Source organism: Talpa europaea, assembly GCF_964194135.1.
Source record: "Talpa europaea genome assembly, chromosome: 15".
Taxonomy (NCBI): domain Eukaryota; kingdom Metazoa; phylum Chordata; class Mammalia; order Eulipotyphla; family Talpidae; genus Talpa; species Talpa europaea.
In genome coordinates this window covers 7,922,358-7,941,216 of record NC_140083.1, presented here as the reverse complement: position 1 = coordinate 7,941,216, position 18,859 = coordinate 7,922,358, and positions in this window count along the sequence as shown.

Genomic DNA, 18,859 nt, shown 5'->3' with positions numbered 1-18,859 from the left:
TAAATTGAACAGTAAAATATCTGCAATTTCATTTGGTTCAACCTAATAATCATGCCTGCCTCCTAGGGTTAATGTGAATTTTAAGTGATAAAATGCACAGGAAGAGCTCGGAATGGTCTCTGGCACGTGTTGCACACTCAGTAATAATTGTGATCACTGTGCCTGTGGGTCAGACACCCTGCTGTGTGCCTCACACAGATCTTCTAACTTAATTATTTGTGATGACAGAACATTTCCTTTTTGCCCAGGTTGTCCTCTCCCATGTGGAGGGACATAAATTTGTGTGATGCTCCTTTCAACTGCCACCCCCATTTTTTCCTGAATGGATGTTGCCTTTGCTTATTTGCTTGTTTTGGGTGGATGGGAAAGGAGCTGGCTTTGAGATGCATGAGTAGTTCAGCCCCTTCTGTTCCTTTCTGAAGGGAGATGCCTGCAGATCTGGGTGTCCCTGCAGCTCCCCAAAGCTGGAACCCTGAGTGCAGCCCTTTCCCTGGGCACCCTCGCTGACAAAGCAAAGCCCCTATTTCCTTCATCTTGCTTTATTTCCTTGAGAGCCCTTAAGAATCCTCATTACATGGGATTCTATGTATTTTTTGGGGGGTTTTTTTGTGGTTTTTTTTTTTTAAGATTTATTTATTTATTTACACAAGCACTGGGTACAGTCAGAAGCGAGGGAAGGTGAGAGAATCCACCAGAGCCAGAGCGGGGAACAGAACAGGCAGACTGATGAAATACACTGCTGAGGGGAGCAGCGGGCACGGCAGGAGAGGTCTGTTGTGCCATGTGGGACCCTCGCTGGTAGCTGGGGATCAAACCAGCGCTGCAGAGGCTGTGGGCAGCTTTGCAGCCCAGCGCTCAACTGCTGCACTACCAGGGGAGGCCCTCTCAGTATTTATTTGTTATTTTAAAATTCTCTAATGGAAAATCAGCGTGCAATAGTCTCCCTCCCTCCCTCCCTTCCTTCCTCTGTTTTCTGTATCTTCAGAATCTGTCTCCACTTCAGTGTGGACGTCCATAGCGGTAACAAAAGCAAATGCATATTCTAAACTCAAATTAACACTCTTGCTCACTCACTCACTGGCCGTTCTCCTCCGGGCTGGGGAGCCCTCATGCTGCTTCTGCACTTGAACCAGGGCCGTCACTGCTGCCCCAGACACAGGCGCAGGCTCTGGACACTGCAGCACTCATAGTTTCAGAAGCAGGATGAGTGTCACAGTCCTGGGTGAGCGTGGGAGAAACAAGACTCCAGGGGGGAATGTGCAGGTGGGGCGGTACTGATTTCCTCTTCTTTAGAACAAATGTTGCTGCCAGAGTGTTTGCCCCAAGGGGTTTTGTAGATTAGGTCTAGGGGGAAAAAAGTCATTCAGAGTGTGTTGTTTTAATTTGTATTCTGCCATGATTGCAATGTCCCCTGTTTGTGATCTGATCCTCATTTACTTTTAATTCATTTGTTGAGAAAATATTTACGGAGACCATATTATGCGACCATATTATATGCTAGAATTTTGCAGGACACTCAGGAAAATACCGATGAGAAGGCAGGAGAAATGACACAAGGAACTATCCAGTCTTCCCTGGAAACTACATTTCTCTTTGCCCCTCCCAATTTACTCCTTTTTCCCTCTTTATTCCTTTTCTCCTTCTAGTCTACCTCTGTGCCCAAACTCATGGATGTCATTTTATTGCCTTTCCCTGCCCCAATTCTTCAAATCTCTCCAACTGTCACCTACAAGCTTCATTACCCACAAAATCTGCTCAGCAATGCATGTGCATTACAGTCAGATGCTGCGATGGATGCTAATAGCATAATTACTGATGTTTTTAAGTCACATACACCCTGACTTTGTGACAAAGAAATAGTAAATAACTGTTTTGTGCAATTGTAGTTGCATTTTCTAACTTTACAGTTAAGAAAGATACCTTTTTTTTTTTTAATTTGGGTCATAGTTATTTTGACTTTTCTCATGTTGGTTTGAATGCAAATAAGTTGCTCACTCTTGGTGGGTGATCTCTCCAGCCAAGGCGCCTTTTCCAGGGTGCTGGTGAGGGGGTATCGAGCTCTTAATACCAGAGCCTGCGGTAGCAGGTCCAGTGTTCCCAATTCAGAGCAACCTCCAACACAAGTTGCCGTACATGTTGAATAGTTGCATTACAGAGAGGAATCTCTAAAAAAGGGGAGGCTCCATGTTCCCTTCTGCACCTAATGGAGGGAATTGCTGAGCAGCGAGGGGAAGCTAGAGAATTCTTAGAGAGAAGACTTGGGCAGGAGGATCTGGAGGAGAGACACACAGAGCAGGGTGACATGTGAAGGAAAAGTGCATGCTCTGGACTTGCACCAGGGCTTGGGGGGCTTGGAGAGGTATGCAGAGTCAAGATACATAGGTGAGCGGCCTGTGGGGAGGCTGACAACGGCAGCATTTGTCTTGATTTGTACTTTAATTTTGTTCCTTTCATCCCAGACATGCCTGGTCCCTTCTGCCCTTTCCTATGGTTTTCTGCCAGAAGGTGCCTTAGACTCGTGGCCAGTTCTAAGGCCTTAGCTGCCCTGCTTTGGGCCAACTGTCTGTGGTTGGACATTCACCCACAAGGGGATGGGGAAATTTGGGTGTTTCATTGGACAACTGTATCATTTATTCCCTTCTCTTTCTCGGCACACTAATCCTATTAAAGTTCCTTCCCACTAAGAGTGTCCTTTGTCTTCATGAGCAGATGGCAGAACCCCTTTAGAGCAAGTTTAAGGGCCCTGGGGTACCCCGCAGTCTACATAATACTATGTGGGGAGATGGTTCTGGAATTACTGCTGCAGGTTAAGCTGTTTCGGTGAGTGCTCATTTTCCCTTCCAATTTCTGATTAGTTTCCTTTATTTGGAACTCTAGAATGAGAGTGTAAATTTCTGTAGCTCAGGGAAGACCTTTTTTTCATTCATTCTGCATTTTGCCTCTGATCTGACTTGTGGAACTCGGCTTCCTCAAGGTAATAAGAGATATGTTGTATTTAAACGTTGCACGTTACTTCCAGTTTGTTTCACTGAATCATTAACATTTTTTGCTAAGGCAGATATTATTGTTCTTTTTTTTATTTTGAAGATTTATTTATTTATACAAGAACCGGGGTACAGGCCAGATGCACGGAAGGGTTAAAGGATTCACCAGAGACAGAGCAGGGAACGGAACAGGCAGACTGACGAAATATACTACTGAGGTCCACCGCGCCATGTAGGACCCTTGCTGGTGGGCTGGGATCGAACCGGTGCTGCAGAGGCTTTGGACAGCTTCACAGTGCGGTGCTCAACTACCTGCACCACCAGGGAGGCCCAGAGATTATTGTTCTTACTGTGCTGAGGAGGAGAGGCTCTAAGGTCACTTGCTTGAAGGCAAGTGCAGGTTTCCTGTTGCTCTTCTCAGAGGTTCCCACTTCATCTCCCCATTCCCACCCACTTCTTTTTGGCAGTTTCTCGTACATTTACCCAGGCAGAAGCTCCTGAGTAAAGAGTTTCTCTCTGTTGCAGCCTCTAACTTGCCTGCTAAGAAAAAATGTTTGACTTTTTAGATTTTGTGTGAGTTCCCACCCACCAGCCCCACTGATGGAGTCAGAGGAGCCATTTTGCAGGCTTAACTAGATGTGATCATCATAACACACAATTGCTAATTTGCCTCCGGAGTCCCCTAACAACCAGTTTAGTGGAACACAGGGGCTGCCTTCCTTTTATCTTTTTAATTTTTATAAAGCAAAATGCATAAACAAAAGGAGAGAACCAAGCTCAGATTTGCTTTAGAAACTCCTCCCAGTCATCTCTGGCTTGTTCTTGTCTCCAACAATTCTTGGCCAAGGTAGAGCCTCAGAGTCTCAGTAGAGATAGTCAATTAAGATAAAAATTTGAAATAGCTGAGATGTGCTGTTAGGACAGGGTACCATGGAGCTGAGACCACAGCACACTTTTCTTCCGGCTTCTACTGTCGCGTTACCTAGACAGATGGTGACACCCAGACCTGACTGTGTGGCTCTCAAATCCCACTGGGCTGTGGTGTCAGGACGACGTTTGTGGTTTTGGTCCCTTTGTTTCCTCCATCACCTTCCGCTGTCAATTCCTCACTTATTCTGTTTCCTCTTCCCTCTTCCCACTTCTCTCTTCCTAGGATAGGCTGTTTGCAAAAAATGACAATTCCTCGCTCCTCCCTGTACTTTACAGTTCTTCCCATTAAAAGGTAGAATCTATTTCCTCTCCCCTTGAATCCAAAGAAAGTCCTATGACCTTGTGCCAAATCTGAGTCTGGGACTGACGAGGTCTTCACATTTCTGCTCTTTCCCTTGGAGCCATGCTGAGCTGCTTTGTCAACAACCTCAGGCTGCCCAGCTGGACGATGAGGAATGCATAGTCCTCTCACCCCTGGCACCCGAGTTGAGCCAGTCAGCCCCCCAAAGCAGAGCCACTCATTGATTGGCAGCTGAGTATAGAGTCAGGAATGTGCCAGCCAAGACCAGAAAAGCCATCCAACTGAGCCAAGACCAACTGTCAACCTGAATGGTGAACTAACTGAATGGTGTTAACTTAAATGACTGAGGCTGGGGGTTGTTTTTAATGCAGCAATAGCTAAATGGAGCGCCACCCTTTCATACTTGTCCTTAGCAGCTTTAGTGCCAATTTTCATTGACACAAATTGGTTTGCCTTTCTAGCTCCAGAGTGCCCTCAGCAACAGGATTGGCAGCCAAGGGAACTGTCCCTTCTCCTTCCCTTTCTCTAGCCACATGATCCAAAGGGAGACCTGCCATCCTCTTACTGACTCTACTTCCTTCCCAGAGTCAAGCATATGGCGCAGTCTGGACTAAACCGTAGTACTTTCTTCCCACACCACAGTGATTAGTCCAACGTGGGGAGGACACATGAACCAAACCAGAGCTTCCAGAGTCCTCCCTGGAACTTCCCAGCAGGAGAGCTGAAGCTGAGAAAGAAGAGCTTCTTTCCAAGCAATGAAGGAGACTGTGAAGATGGCAGCTGAAGATCTGCTATTGTTCATTCTCTTGTCAAGTGGAGAAGCTGATCTAAGAGGGTGAAGATGGAAGACAGTGGTTGAATCTTGAGAGGGTGATTCTGCAGGTGAGGTTAGAGTCCCTGGTCCAGCTTTTACTGACCTTGCTGTGGAATAGATTGTGAACCAATAATCTTCCCTATTTGCTTAAACTAATTTAAGTCAGGCCCCTGTGACATGCAACCAGACTCTAATAAAAGTGAAACCTTGATAAACAAACATCCCTGAGCCATGTAGCCTAGGGATGTCTTGCTGCCTGTTGAGTTGCTTCTGGCCTTCATCTTGTCTAGTTCAAGTTGAATGAAGTTGTCAGCTAAAAACACTTACCATTGCATACACTTCTTCCCAACCCCCCTTCTTTTTGTTCATTCAAAATATATTGACAGGGGCCTCCCTGGTGGCTCAGGTGTTAAATCTCAGCACTATGAAGCTATTGACAGCCACTACAGCATGAGTTCGATCCCCAGCCAGGGAGGAGACCCACATGGCGCAGCAGACCTCTCCTATCTCACCCACTGCTCCCCTCAGGAGTGTATTTCAGTAGATCCATCTGCTCTGCTCCCCACTCTGTCTCTGGTGAATCTTCTCACCTCTCTGCCCTTCTGGCCTACACCCCTGCCCTTGTATGTATAAATAAATCAATATTTAAATATATATATATATAGGCAGTGATGGGTAAGAGCTATGCTGTAATTTGAAGTGCAGAGACAAACCAAGCAGCCGGCCAGCTTGCTCTGGGGCATGGTGGCTTTTGTGAGAGGGACGCAGCTAGTGCTGTGCCAACATAGGAAAGGTCATGTGGTCCAGTCTCAAGGGTGATGAGGGGATGACACATGGAACTGTATGGAGGAAAGGTAGGGAACTGCAGGAACTTGAGGTGACTGATCAGAGGGTGAGGGAGTGAAAAACAAAGGCAAACCAGGGCTTAAATAGACTTTTGGATCATAGTAAAAAAACTGAGTTTTGGAGTTTTTCTCCCTGATGTCAGAGAGGAAAAGGTTTCAGTGAGGAAGTTTTGATCAGATATGTGCTATAGGAAGCTGGGTTTAGCATCTAGGCAGAGAACTGATTAAAGTAGGGAGAGCCCTGGGCAGAGGGCTGGGCTATAGGTGTGATGAGGGCCTGAGCACTTCGAGGCAGTCACCTTGGGCTTTGGAGATGGAGATTAGAGAAATATTAAGGAGGAAGAAGCATCACAATTGGAGATTGAGTGGATATGGGACATGCAGGGAGGGAAATCTCCTCCTTGCCCCAAGTTGCTTTGCTCAGTGACAAATCAGCCTGAGCATGAAGCACCGGTGGCTATTGCTGAGGCTTTTAGGTCTGGTATGAATTCCTGGATATAAGAAATCTTTGGGAAAGAATGCTATCAGGATGTTGGCCCCTCCTGTCCTGGCTGACTCAGTAGCCATGAACTCTACTGTTTGTCTCCCCAGTCCCTCTAGCTTGCTGAGCCTGTTACAGCTCCCACCCCATCCCCGTGCAAATAAATCAACAAGTTTCTTCTCTCCTGTTCTGGCTGCCTTGGTCATTCTCCAATGCTCTCAAACAGCTGTTTTTGCAGTTGTTATATTGCATATCCGGCTATTGTATTTGTTCTTGGCAAGAGTTGGTCTGATGTAGCTACTCCAACTTGGATGAAGTTGGGAGCGCCAACCCCAATTGCATTTAATTCAACAACATATTAAATGTCAACTTCAGTACTATCAACATTTCTGTGGAGGATATAAATGAAAATATTAAATGAGCACCTAATGCTGCCAGGCAGTTTGCTAGGTGCTTTATATAAAATATAAGTGGCATTCTTCAATAGTTCAGTGCAATGACTCTCAAGAGAGACTGGCTGGGTTTAAATTCTGAATCTCTTGCTCAGACTTGCTCTACTTAACTGCTCTCTGTCTTGCGGTCTTCATTTATAAAGTGAAGGTGAAGGTTACCTCTCTTCTGGGACTATTGTGAGAAATTGATGGGATATTCCTGTAAATCCATAGCACAGTACCCCCGTCTATTAAATACCTAATATACAATAGTGTGTGTGAATATTTTCTCATTTACATGATGCCATAACCATGAGAAACAGTTACCGCTGCCCTTGCTTTGCAAATAATAAGCAGCGAGAAGAAAATATGTGTAAGCCTATGTCTGGGTGTGTGTGAAACTGCATGTGTACATGTGTGAACAAGTGTGTATGTGCATGTGAGAGGACTGTGTAAGAGGGCCGTTGTGAGCAGGAAAATATCCAAGGTAAGAGAATAGAGGTAAGGGAGAAATATTGGTTATTCTGTCATTGGAAGTCACATGGGGAACTGGAATGGGTTAATGGGACCAGAAATGGGAAAAAACAAATAAATACAAATAAATGCTATGGAGGCAGAAGCAAGTAGATTTAATGACAACTTGGCTCTTGAATTTAAGATGAGCCAAAGGTGACCCTAAGATTTCATGTCTAGACACTGAAGAGGAGAAGCTGTTGACAATTACTAGATTTCTCTGCGTGGAGGCAGAATTAATGAGGGAAAAAAGAAGGCGAGACAGACAGATATATTTCAACGAAAAGCAGCTCCTCATCAAAAGCCCATCCTCCAGGGGCCTCCCCCGTGGCGCAGCGGTTGAGCGCTGGGTTGCGAAGCTGCCCGCGGCCTCTGCGGCGCCGGTTCGATCCCCGGCTGCTCCCCAGCCACCGGAGGAGGGTCCCACATGGCGCGCAGACCTCTCCTGCCGCCCGCTGCTCCCCTCAGCAGTGTACTTCGGTCCCTCTGCCTGCTCTGCTCCCCGCTCTGGCTCTGGTGAATTCTCTCACCCTCCCGTGCTTCTGACTGTACCCAGTGCATGTGTAAACAAAACAAACAAATAAATAAATAAGTAAAACATGCCTCTATTAAAAAAAAAAAAAAAAAAAAAGAGTGCAAAAGCCCATCCTCCAGGCAATGGTGCAATAGGAAATTCCCAACAGGTCGGAGGACATAAGTTCTGCATAACAGACTAACTGATCAGGTAAAAAGGTGTCAAAAAAGAATTAATTCAATTTTACAATTTTCTCTAGTTCAACTGTAAGCACCACCTAGCACCTTTCAAAACACTAGCAAATTACATTTTGAGAGAGAAATAAGATGATGAAAGTTTCTGCCTGAAATCATCCATCCATTCCTCTGTCCATCCATCTATCCACTAATTTATTGCTCATTCAGTTCCCATTACATGTCAAATATTAAAATATGGGGATTAAAAGAAGTCTCTGACCTCCAGAAATTCTCATCCTAACAGGAAGCTAATTGTATAATTTAAAATTTAAATATAGGGCCTGGTGGCGCAGGCAGTTGAGCGCCGCACTGTGAAGCTCTCTGCAGCTTCTGCAGCGCAGGTTCCATCCCACACAACTGGCCTGTACCCTGGTTCTTATATAAATAAATAAATCTTGGGGGGAAAAAGCCCCCAAGATAGTTAAAAAAAATTTAAATACAGTTTAAAATTCTACAATATAATTAAGCATCACAAATTCATGTATAGATGGCCTTTGGCACAACTCAAGGGAATGCACTTGGAACTTTTGCCTTGGCTCTCACTCTCTCGCTGGGTGAGCTTGAGCAAATCACTCTGTCCATGATGGGAAAGTCTCTCTGTGCTGAAACTCAGCTTCAGCACCTGTAAGAGGTGAGTTTGGGAGTCGATGGCCTTGGAGGTCTCTTCCGGACATTCAACTCTAAGGATTGTTCTTTGGGGGACCCTTTTAGTTCCAGGACGTGGAGCCTGATTGGTGGTTCTGCTTCCCCACGTGTCTCTCCTTTGCACTCATGAGCTTTGGGTCCCAGAGGGAGGGTTTCCAGGGGAGCAGGGTTGTGAATAAATCTCAGGAAGTGGCTGATGTGTGAGCATGGACATACCTTGTCATAAACCTTGGGTAGAGGCTCTCCAGTAACTCAAATGGCTTGAGCTTTGTGATTTATTGGCGTGTAAGGGGTGCCGACTTGACTTCTGCAGCCCAATAAATCTCCTGGCTCTTTTCTTAAATGACACAGGGCGGAGAAAGGAGGAAATGGAGACTATTTCTCCAGGAAAGAAGAGAGGCTGACTGTTGCCCCTGTTGACCTCCCCTGACTCTAGCTTGCTCTCACTTTTTCTCACCCTCCTGCATGGGCTTCAAATGCCCTCTGGAAGAGACCAGAGTGGGGGGAGTTTTCCTGGGGACAATCTCCACAGCCGTCTTCTTCAGGGGACATGAGCTGTAGCTGCAGTGTCTGTTCCAGGCACGCTGGTCTCATGCTGCATGAATTAGCCATACTTTCCCCTCTTTATAGGACATGGGACCTTCTCCTTCTTAGACTGTCCTCTTATGTGCTCTCCCCCTACCTGAATTCCATCCACCCTTCAAAATAGCCTTTCTGGATTCTGTCCATCCAGCCATCTTTCCAGACATCTTGCTGACACTAGTGCTTTCGAGGGTGAGCTCTGGGCCCCAGCTCCATGCATTCAAACCCCAGCTCTCCAAATTGTTATCAGTATAACACTGTGGAAGTGAGTTGACATTTTTATGTCTTAGATTTCTCACCTGTAACATGATGAAGATGTTGCTACCTGCTCCTGACGTGGGGACTAGATATGATTATGTATAAAATCTGTTCAGATCAGAGTGACCTGCCCAGCCGGCCCACCCTGGGCTGCCTGCATCTGCTTTTGACCCCCACCAGCTGTTCCCCCCACTCCAGCTCCTGCCCCCTGCCCTGTTAAGACCCCCCCTTGACTTCTCCTGGCTCTTTGGATAAAGACCACAATCCTTAGGAGGATGGGAGATGAATTCGTCCAGTCTCCCTTGCCTGTTCTTGGGCGGCACAGACTTCTTGGACCCTCCGACCCTCAAATTCACCCGGCTCCTGCCTCACAGCCCTTGAGCGCACCAGGTCTTCTGCCGGGAGCACATCCCCGTGATCCTGCCCTGCAGTTCAGGTGCCCGCAGCAGTCATTCCCTGCAGAAATCACCCCTGTATTCACCTCTTAGGGCTGCGGTGGAAAACGACTACAGGCAGGTGACTTAAAAGAGCAGAAATTTCTGTCCTCCCAGTTTTGGAGACAAGACATCCACAACCACAGCATCAGTAGGCTGGTTCCCTCTGGATGTTCTAGAGGAGAGTTCGTGCATGGACCTTTTAGCTTCAGTGGCTGCTGGCAGACCCAGCATCCCTCGCTCGAGGGTTCCTAACTCTGATCCCTGTGTCCCTGGTTCCAGAGCCCTTTTCTATGTGTCTCTGTGTTGTTAAATCTTCTCTCTTTTCATTGGCTGTAAGACCCACCTTAAATTAGGATGATCTTATTCCAAGGTCCTTAGCTTAATCAGCAAAGATGCTATGTCTAAATCCAGCCCCACTCACATGTACTGGGGTTAGGACTTCTGGGAGACTTTTCTTTGGGGAGGACTTAGTTAAGCCCAATTCCCCTTCCTCAGTTCCTCCCTCACGCACCCCCCAATGTGCCCATCAGGTTGATTCTCTTGCTCTCCTGGTATCAAGGCCTTTGGCGCCACATCTTTCACATAGTTGTTGCTTTTCATTTGTCCACATGATCATGTCATTGTTCCCTAAGAGACCATGAGTTCACCTAAGACAAGAGTCTTGTGTGCTCTGTTACCTTCAGATTCCAGAGCCAAATCCAGTGTCTGGCACAAAACCAGCACTCACATCTCAATACTAAACTGATGTCAGTGGTTTCAAAAATATTTAATGGTAGAGAAAATAGATGAGAGAACACACAATCAATAAAATTTTTACACACTCACGCATTTACTGTCTATCGAGAGTTCTATGTACAGATGTATTTATATTTTTCTATTGGTGGAGAAAGAGAAAGAGGGAAGGAGGAGAGAGAAAAAGAGATAAAATCATACATACACTAAAATTCAAAATTGGCAAGGTCAATTCCAGAGGGCAGAATTAAGGATCATTTTAATATTCTTTAGAGATTCTGCATTTTCTCTATTTTATACAATGTATTTTTTGACATGATACTTAATTCATTTTGTTCTACAAATATGTGGTAATAATAAAATTTTAAAGCTCTTAGGAAAATTGCTTTTTAAAATATCACCATGTGACCTTTGTGGCTCATATGTTACAAGGCTACAGAATGAAGAACATTTAGTTCTCATCTCAAAGTATGAGTCCGGCGATTCTCCATAGACCCTTTTTGTGCTTGTCAGAATAATCATGGCTGTTCACCCCTAATACACCACAGTTGGCCAGAAAAGATACATCATCTTTGCTCCAGACACATCTGTATCACGGGTCCCTCAAGACCCTGCATCTCTGCCCTCTCCTGGGTCTGACTCTCCATGGCTCCTCTCGAACTGCAGTTCTTGACTATCATCTGCTCATGGAGTCTTGCTCCTAGCCCTCCACCCGACTGCCTGCCCCCCAAGCCCTACCACACACACAGCACCTGAAACCCAAACCCTCTGGGCACTCTGACTTCCCCGTATCTGGGAAGGCAAACCTGACTGTGCCCTCGAGCCAGGACTGCCCTTGTTGCCCGGAGAAGGCTGGGCACAGAGGGCTCTTGTTGACAACATCTTGTTGTTGCCCCATGATTATCTCACCTGCCCGTACACAGCGGCATCTGACTCATGAGAGCCTCACCCATCATCATGAGTACATCTTGAGTGCAGCAGGACATTGGGTTTGGCCATGGGGCCATGCTCCCTGAACCTGACCTTCATTAGTGGGAGGCCTTGGTTGAAAAAGAGATCAGGACCCGCTTGGATCCCGGGATGTCCTGGCAGGATTAATAACTGGTTAGAAGAGTGGTTCTTGAACTGGTTAAACATCAGGATCATCAGGATAATTAAATCGTATGATGGGCAATCCCTGGGTCCCACTCCAGAATCAGTCAGACCTCCTTCAGGCGATGCTGATGCACAAGGAACAAGGTGAGAGCAGGATGGGGAGGCTGGAGCCCCAGGGCTGAGTCTATCGTGCATTGTGATGAGTTTTCAGAGAAATTTTGATGCTCTGGGGACATGAGTCCTCAGCAGCCTGAACCCCATTCCCATGGGAACTGGGCCAGGAAAGGCTCTCAGAAATGAAAGAAGCAGCCAGGAACCCCAGGAGGAATGCCCTGGGCTGCTCACCAGGAGATCAGGAAACTCATGGCATCTGTTTGAAGAGAGGTGCCTGGACAGACTCCAGCTGAATGAAAAATGTTGCTTTCCTAGTGGAGGAGAATGAGGCCAAACTTTGGAAAAAAGCATGAAATGATGAAATGCAAAAAATCAGGTGGTAACAGTGTAGGTAACATGCCCATGGAAGTGCGGTTTGCCCTGTCAGTGAGCAAATTTAAGTCCAGTGGCCTTCTAATGTGACTTACGCTTTGGGATCAATCCTATCTTCAATATCAGCTAAAGTGAAATAAAAGACAGAGAAGGAGAAGCTGAAATTGCCTGAGCGCTCTATTCTTATGAGGGCCGAGCTGGGCTGCTGGGTAGATTTGGGGTGATGTGGATTTGCTTATTCCTCACTTTCAGGAAGAAGGTTAGCTGTTGATTTCACCTCTCTAGACAGATATAGATGCTCAGCACAGATTTTGAAGTTAAAAGAATCTTGACACCAACATTTAATTCTTGTGTATTTCCATGGACATTTCTTACCCTCCTGGGCCTCAGTTTTCTTGTTGGTGCATAGCACACATCCTCAGTCCTATACTGGCAAGGAACTAAATTCCAAGCATGAATGAGATGGGAAGAAGATTCTTCGCATTGTCTCCAAATGATTCTGGCCTTTGAGAACCATACCAGGGCCCTTGACTTGCAGATCTGAGAGATAGTAAATAGATGTTGTTTTAAGTAACTCTGTGTGTGTGTGTGTGTGTGTGTGTGTGTGTCCTTTCAAATAGTCAAGGTTTTTACCTCTCAGGTCCTGGTAATTATGCTATGAAGGTTATACTATGATTATACTATGAAGATTATACTAGATGATTATACTATGAAGGTTTAGATGTCCTGGCAAATTCAGTTCCTTGTCTCTTCACTGAGAAAGGCTCATCTTTTCTCCAGTTATTGCTAAAGGATTATTCTTTTTGCCTGTCTTTCTTGTTTTGCTGATAAGAGCTCTAAATGCCTGCTGATTCTTTGCCCAACTCTGGAATCAGCAGCTTTGGGCACCTTCTTTTTCGTCTAAATGACCTCAGAGCCATCTGCCCCACTTTATCTCGATTCTGCCTATTTTCACTCTTTGAAAAAAAATGTTCTGGGCACATCTGAGCATCTAGCTTAGGGTCTAATATCTTTGTCCTGCACCTATGTCTCCGATGTAGCTGGAGGGTGGTTGATGAGTTACTGCATTTCCAGAGTAGTCTAATGCTGAAATAGACTACCTGGGTAATACGAGAAAATGATTTTTATTCTTGTAAATCTTCAATTAGATGCTTTGACCTGAGATTTACTAGAAGCCAGTCACTATAAAAGGCATCTTCCATGTCCTTATCTTGGATACTTTGTGAAAGGTACTATCCTAGAAACTCAAAGTGGAATGGGAGTCAATAAAGAGAATTCTAAAGAAAAATAAATAAATAAATATGCTTGGTTTAGGGGAAAGGATTCTTCTAAGAGCAGCACCCAAAAGAAAATGTTGGACCATCATCCTCATCCTTATCAATAGTCCTACACAGTTTGTAGAATATGAATCATCAGCTTCTACTCTTCTTCTGGTCTTAAATCTACATTTAAAGGGCAAAAGATGATTGATGGAAGGTTATGGGTATTTGGGTGGTGGGTGTCGAATAGTAACAATACCTGAAGAAGGAGATCCTATGCTTTGATCACGTCTCAATGTCCCAGGATCACACATATGAAGGTGGTCCCCATGATAATCCAGGTGTGTACTAGGCTACAGCCTCTGGGTGAGTGTAATTACATTCTGAGACATGTGCAGGAACACACCACCTGACACTGCATTTCTCAGGATATACCGCTCTCACTCAGGGACTTGGACTCTGTTTGACTCAACTGGCCTCTCTGCTCTTGTGTGGATGAAGAGGGACAGTGAGGAGAATGACCTTGCAAGGGTCCCGCAGCAAACAATGAGCAGAGCTGAGACCAGAATTTAAAAGCCCAAGCTCCCAACCAGACACTTTTGACCTCTCTATGCCACTTCTTTGTCTTCCTGCAGGTCCTGCCCCAACCCTTCCCTGGCAATTCCATGTATATTTGGCAACTGACTGGATGGCACTGAAAGTATACAAAGAGAAGGGCCAAACGAGCTCAAATCCCAAGGATCTGATCCCCCACTCCCCACCCCCCATCACACACACACACACACACGCACACGCACACGCACACGCACACACACACACAGCTCACCCAGCCTTCAGAGATCACAGAGTGTGTGGGCTGGAAGGAAGGAAGAAAGACTGGTTTTAAGACTGCTCTTGGATCGGGCTTAATAGCTCTACCTTCCTCTCTCTCCATCTTCTCTTACAACCTGGAGGCAACTTGGCTTTTGCCAGCTTAAGAAGCAGCTCCATTTAAAAGCCATTAGTTTTTTAATTGCAGAGAGATTGCACTCCCGCTGCCTGGCTGCAGGCTCTCACTTAGTACCACATACCTGGGAACTGATGTGGCGGGCACGCAGCCAGCCGTACCCCGATGCCCCGCAGAGCTGGCCTGCTGCTCTCCCTAATGGGACCCAGGTCCTTTTCTTACCTGAAGCTTCTCCTCTGGGTGCACTTATGCTGGCGGGTGGTCAGGGAGGCAGAACAGTCCTGCGGTCTGCTCCTCCCTCTACCACAAACTTGCTTTATGATTTCAGGCAAGTTCATGTGATTCTCTGGACGGTAAGCACCATGCATTGGACATCTTTAATGCATTCCATTTGGGTCCATCCTATTCATCTAATAACCCTGTAGAGGTTTTGTAATCTATTCGATTCAAGAGAATCCCCCAAGGCCACCTTGTGGTTAATCATGGGACCTGGATTCAGAGCAGTGTGGCAAATGGAAAGAGCTAGAAATACTGGAGTTTCCATCCAGATTCTGCCTGTGCCAGTGTGGGATTCTTGAGCCCCTCCTGCCAAGGGGGCAAGCCTTTTGTATGAGAGAGAACTTTATGCCTAGTGTTCTATAATGCAGTGCCTGCCCAACACACTGCACATAAGGTCACCAGGTGCTCGATAAAAACAGATTCCCAAGCCTCATCCAAACCTGGAGCATCTCAGCTCTCTGTGGATGGGACTGGGGCTCTGAGATTGAGTGAGTTCACATCTGGCACATGAAAAATGTGCAAACTACTGCTGGTCACTTATTCTCACCTTCTCAACATGGGTGCCTGTGTTCGTGTGTGTGGCTTGTGCATTAACAGACCCCAAATTTTGTTGTGTGATGTAGCACAAGTGTATTTTTGTTCTTGTGTAGTCCTTGGTAGCTGTTCTTCAGGTGGTGGCTTCCGGCCCGGCTGGCTGGCCCTGCCCACCTCCCAGGCAACATGTGCTTGGATGCTGCTCCCTTGCAAGGAAGGAAAGCCCTGGAATGAGGACTCCTGCTCCTTGAGGGAGCACTCACCACTTCTGTTTCTAGTCCACTGTTCAAAATAAGCTCTCCTGTCCAGTCCTAATGTAGAGGGTGCAAAGACAGTCAAGCACCCTGCAGGTCCCAAAGCAGAAAGATGAGCATATTGATGAGCCATAGAAATGCCCATGACAGTGGCCTCTTGGGCCTTCCCAGACAAAACTTTCATGCTAGCCTGAGGCCCACTAGGGGATAGGAAGGAAGAGCCAAGGCCCAGGAATGGCTCTCAGGAGGGGTGTGGTCAAGCATGCATTTAATTGCTTATTCATTCACTTATTCCAAAAAAATACACTCTGAACCTCCATTATGTTTAGCACTGGACCAGGAAATGAAGAAACCAAGATGAGCCGCACGCAGGCTCCTGAGTGGAAGGCATTCGGTCAAGTGTGGACGTGTGGAAATGGATAATGGAAATAGGTAGTCATAAAAGCCAATGGAAGAGAAGAGCAAGGAGGGTTTTCCAGGTGGGAGACAGTGTGGGGAAGCTGTGGAGACAGGACGTGGCTCAGAGAGCTCACGCGTCTGTACTGATGTCATACGGCTGGGGCTTTGGGTAAGAGAAGGAAAGCGTGGAATGATAAGGCTGGGATGATAAAAATCAGGAGAGATTGCAAACATGGAGAAGACAGTGTGACAACCACAGGGCACCTGCCTTTTCATCCACATTGCTTTCTTTGTGTCTGTTTGTGATGGTGGAAAGCATTTTTGGTTTTGGATAGACTTGGGTGAGAACAACAGTGATTCAATTATTGAGTGATTTTCAACAGGGTACTTGACTGCCCTAGACCTCAGCTTCCACACTTGTAAAGCAGGTATAGCTATACTCATGGGTGTATCCCACTCAGAGACCCCTTTAAGAGAAAGAACCTGCTGTGAGGAGCAGGGCTGGTGCCTAGCCCCTAATTGTCATGACTTCAGAACCCATGGTGGTGTCGTGTAGCGGCCTCATTCCCCCTGGGCCAAGAATGGAGCCCATCTGTAGGGTGACCCGCTGGGCTTCTGAGCTCCTCTCACAGACCAGCTCTGCTCTGGGGCTCCCATCGGCCTGGCTGAGAGGCCTTTCCAGAGCTGTTCCACAGCCAGATGCCTTTCTACCCAAGCCCCTTCCTCCCTCCTCAGGTGTCAGACCCTCACCATGGTCTGAGGTTCTCCCATCTACTCCTGCTGTCTCTCTCTCTTGGATTTCCCCGGAGGCATTTATCCCAATAAATTCTTCATGCTTCTATATCCCACTTGGCAGTCACTTCCCAGAGAGCCCTAACTGCTACCGTGTCATCTGCTAACCTTGTGAGCTTGGAAAGAGGAGTAAATAAAACCACAGGCATGTAGTGGGTGGACAACCTGTAGTCTAGTTTCTGTTTTCTTCTGAGCTCATGTTCCTTACACCTCAGAGGAATATACTGACTGTAGTAAAGATGGCACTAAGCTTGAGGGCCTTTAGGTTTGTTTCCAATCTGGTTTTGCTGCTTCTTATCTACGTGGTACTGTATAAGAAATTACCTTTCTTGAGTAGCATTAGGATAGACTATGGATGTCACCTGCCTTCTGTAGCAATTCTGAGTGATTATGTAAGACAGACTCATTCAAAGATGCCCCAGGCAAGCTCCCTAAGTCGGGGCTAATATCCAGTCCAAGAGAAAATACACCTGTGCCCACCACAGATTTCACCTACTGGAACTCGACTCGCAGAGACTCATAGTCTCTCTGCCAGTCCTAAGCTTCCTCAGTCCCCAGGGACACAGGCCAAGTTCAATGTGAGCTCCCATTAGCTGTTTCTCATCTAATTTAATGCCACAGGGTACAATCCCTTCTCTCTACCTTGAGGGGACAGAAAAATGAGACCCTGGCATTCTAACAGCCTTTGCCAAAGGATTTCGTTCTCCAAATATTTCCAAGTCATCACTTGTCCAGCCTGAGAGTAAGCAATTCTGAAGGAAGAACCAGTTTAATCACATCCTTTCTATGTCCCACATCAGGGCTGTGGTGTCTTATTTTAGGACAAGGGACTATCTATTACTGATCATACGCTCTAGGACCTTGGAACCTCTGTTGAAACTCCGAGACAACAGGAAAAGCTACCTTTGACATCCTGTTTCATTCATAGATAGTTTTTGATCAAGTCCCGCCTTCCCAGTCATTGTATTTCAGAAATGACAGGCAATTCTACAAAGTAGAGCTCCTTCTGAGCCCATTAGATGAAGATTCAGGAAACAGCTTGGCTGCCTGTTAGAAGGTTTTGATCAGCTTGGTCTTTGAAAAAGATGGATTACAAGAGCAGTGTGTGATCACTGCTGTGAGCGAGACCTTCAAAGTCAGTTTTGTGCTAGGAAAAGTCACTCAAAAATGTATTGACTAACTGACCAGCCACTCACAGGACGGGATCATTTAAACACGACAGCTACTGACAGAGTTTGACGAAGATCAAACCTCATGTCTAGTTTTTTTAATGATGCTGCACAAAGAATCCAGACCTCATGAGGCATAGCAAAAGGCACAGTGAATTTTAGTGTTCTTGACTCTTCCACCAGAGGAGGGATGATGGAGTATAACTACTTGGGGTCCAATATTTTGGGGTCAAACAGGTCCAGGTTTAAATTCCTGCTTCCTCCCCTTACTAACTTGGGTTTTGGTCAAATTTTCCTCATCTGTAAATCCTAATTTATAAGGTTGATATGGCCACTAAACATGGTGAGTGTTTAATGCTGTGTCTTGAACATATTAATTAGTTAATATGTATTAACTATCATCACCAAAATAGTCACAGTAATTATGCGCTGAATGTCAAGTTATTTGCATTTGAAACTTGTCTCTGCTGCTATAAAATAGTTATTAATAAACCTACTTCATACAGGTTGTAGACAGTAATAATCTGCATTAATAAATGTAAGCTACATAGATACCTAGGACATAGAACACCCCTAGCAATTGATAGGTGTTATGATTATTACTAAGACCCTCTTTGTGGTCTTTTCTTCCAGAAATTCCATAGATTTGAAAATATGGTCTCTTCAACTATTCCAATTAAGGAGTCTCAACTTCTTCCCTCTCTCACCATTTCATTCATCAAAGGCATTCATTTCTGCAAAGAAGGATTTTTTTTATTTTTTATTTTTATTTATACAAGCACTGGGTACAGTCAGAAGCACGGCAGGGTGAGAGAATTCACCAGAGCCAGAGAGGAGAGCAGAGCAGAGCAGGCAGACTGATGAAGTACACTGCTGAGGGGAGCAGCGGGCGGCAGGAGAGGTCTGCGCGCCTTGCAGGATCCTCCTCCGGTGGCCGGGGAGC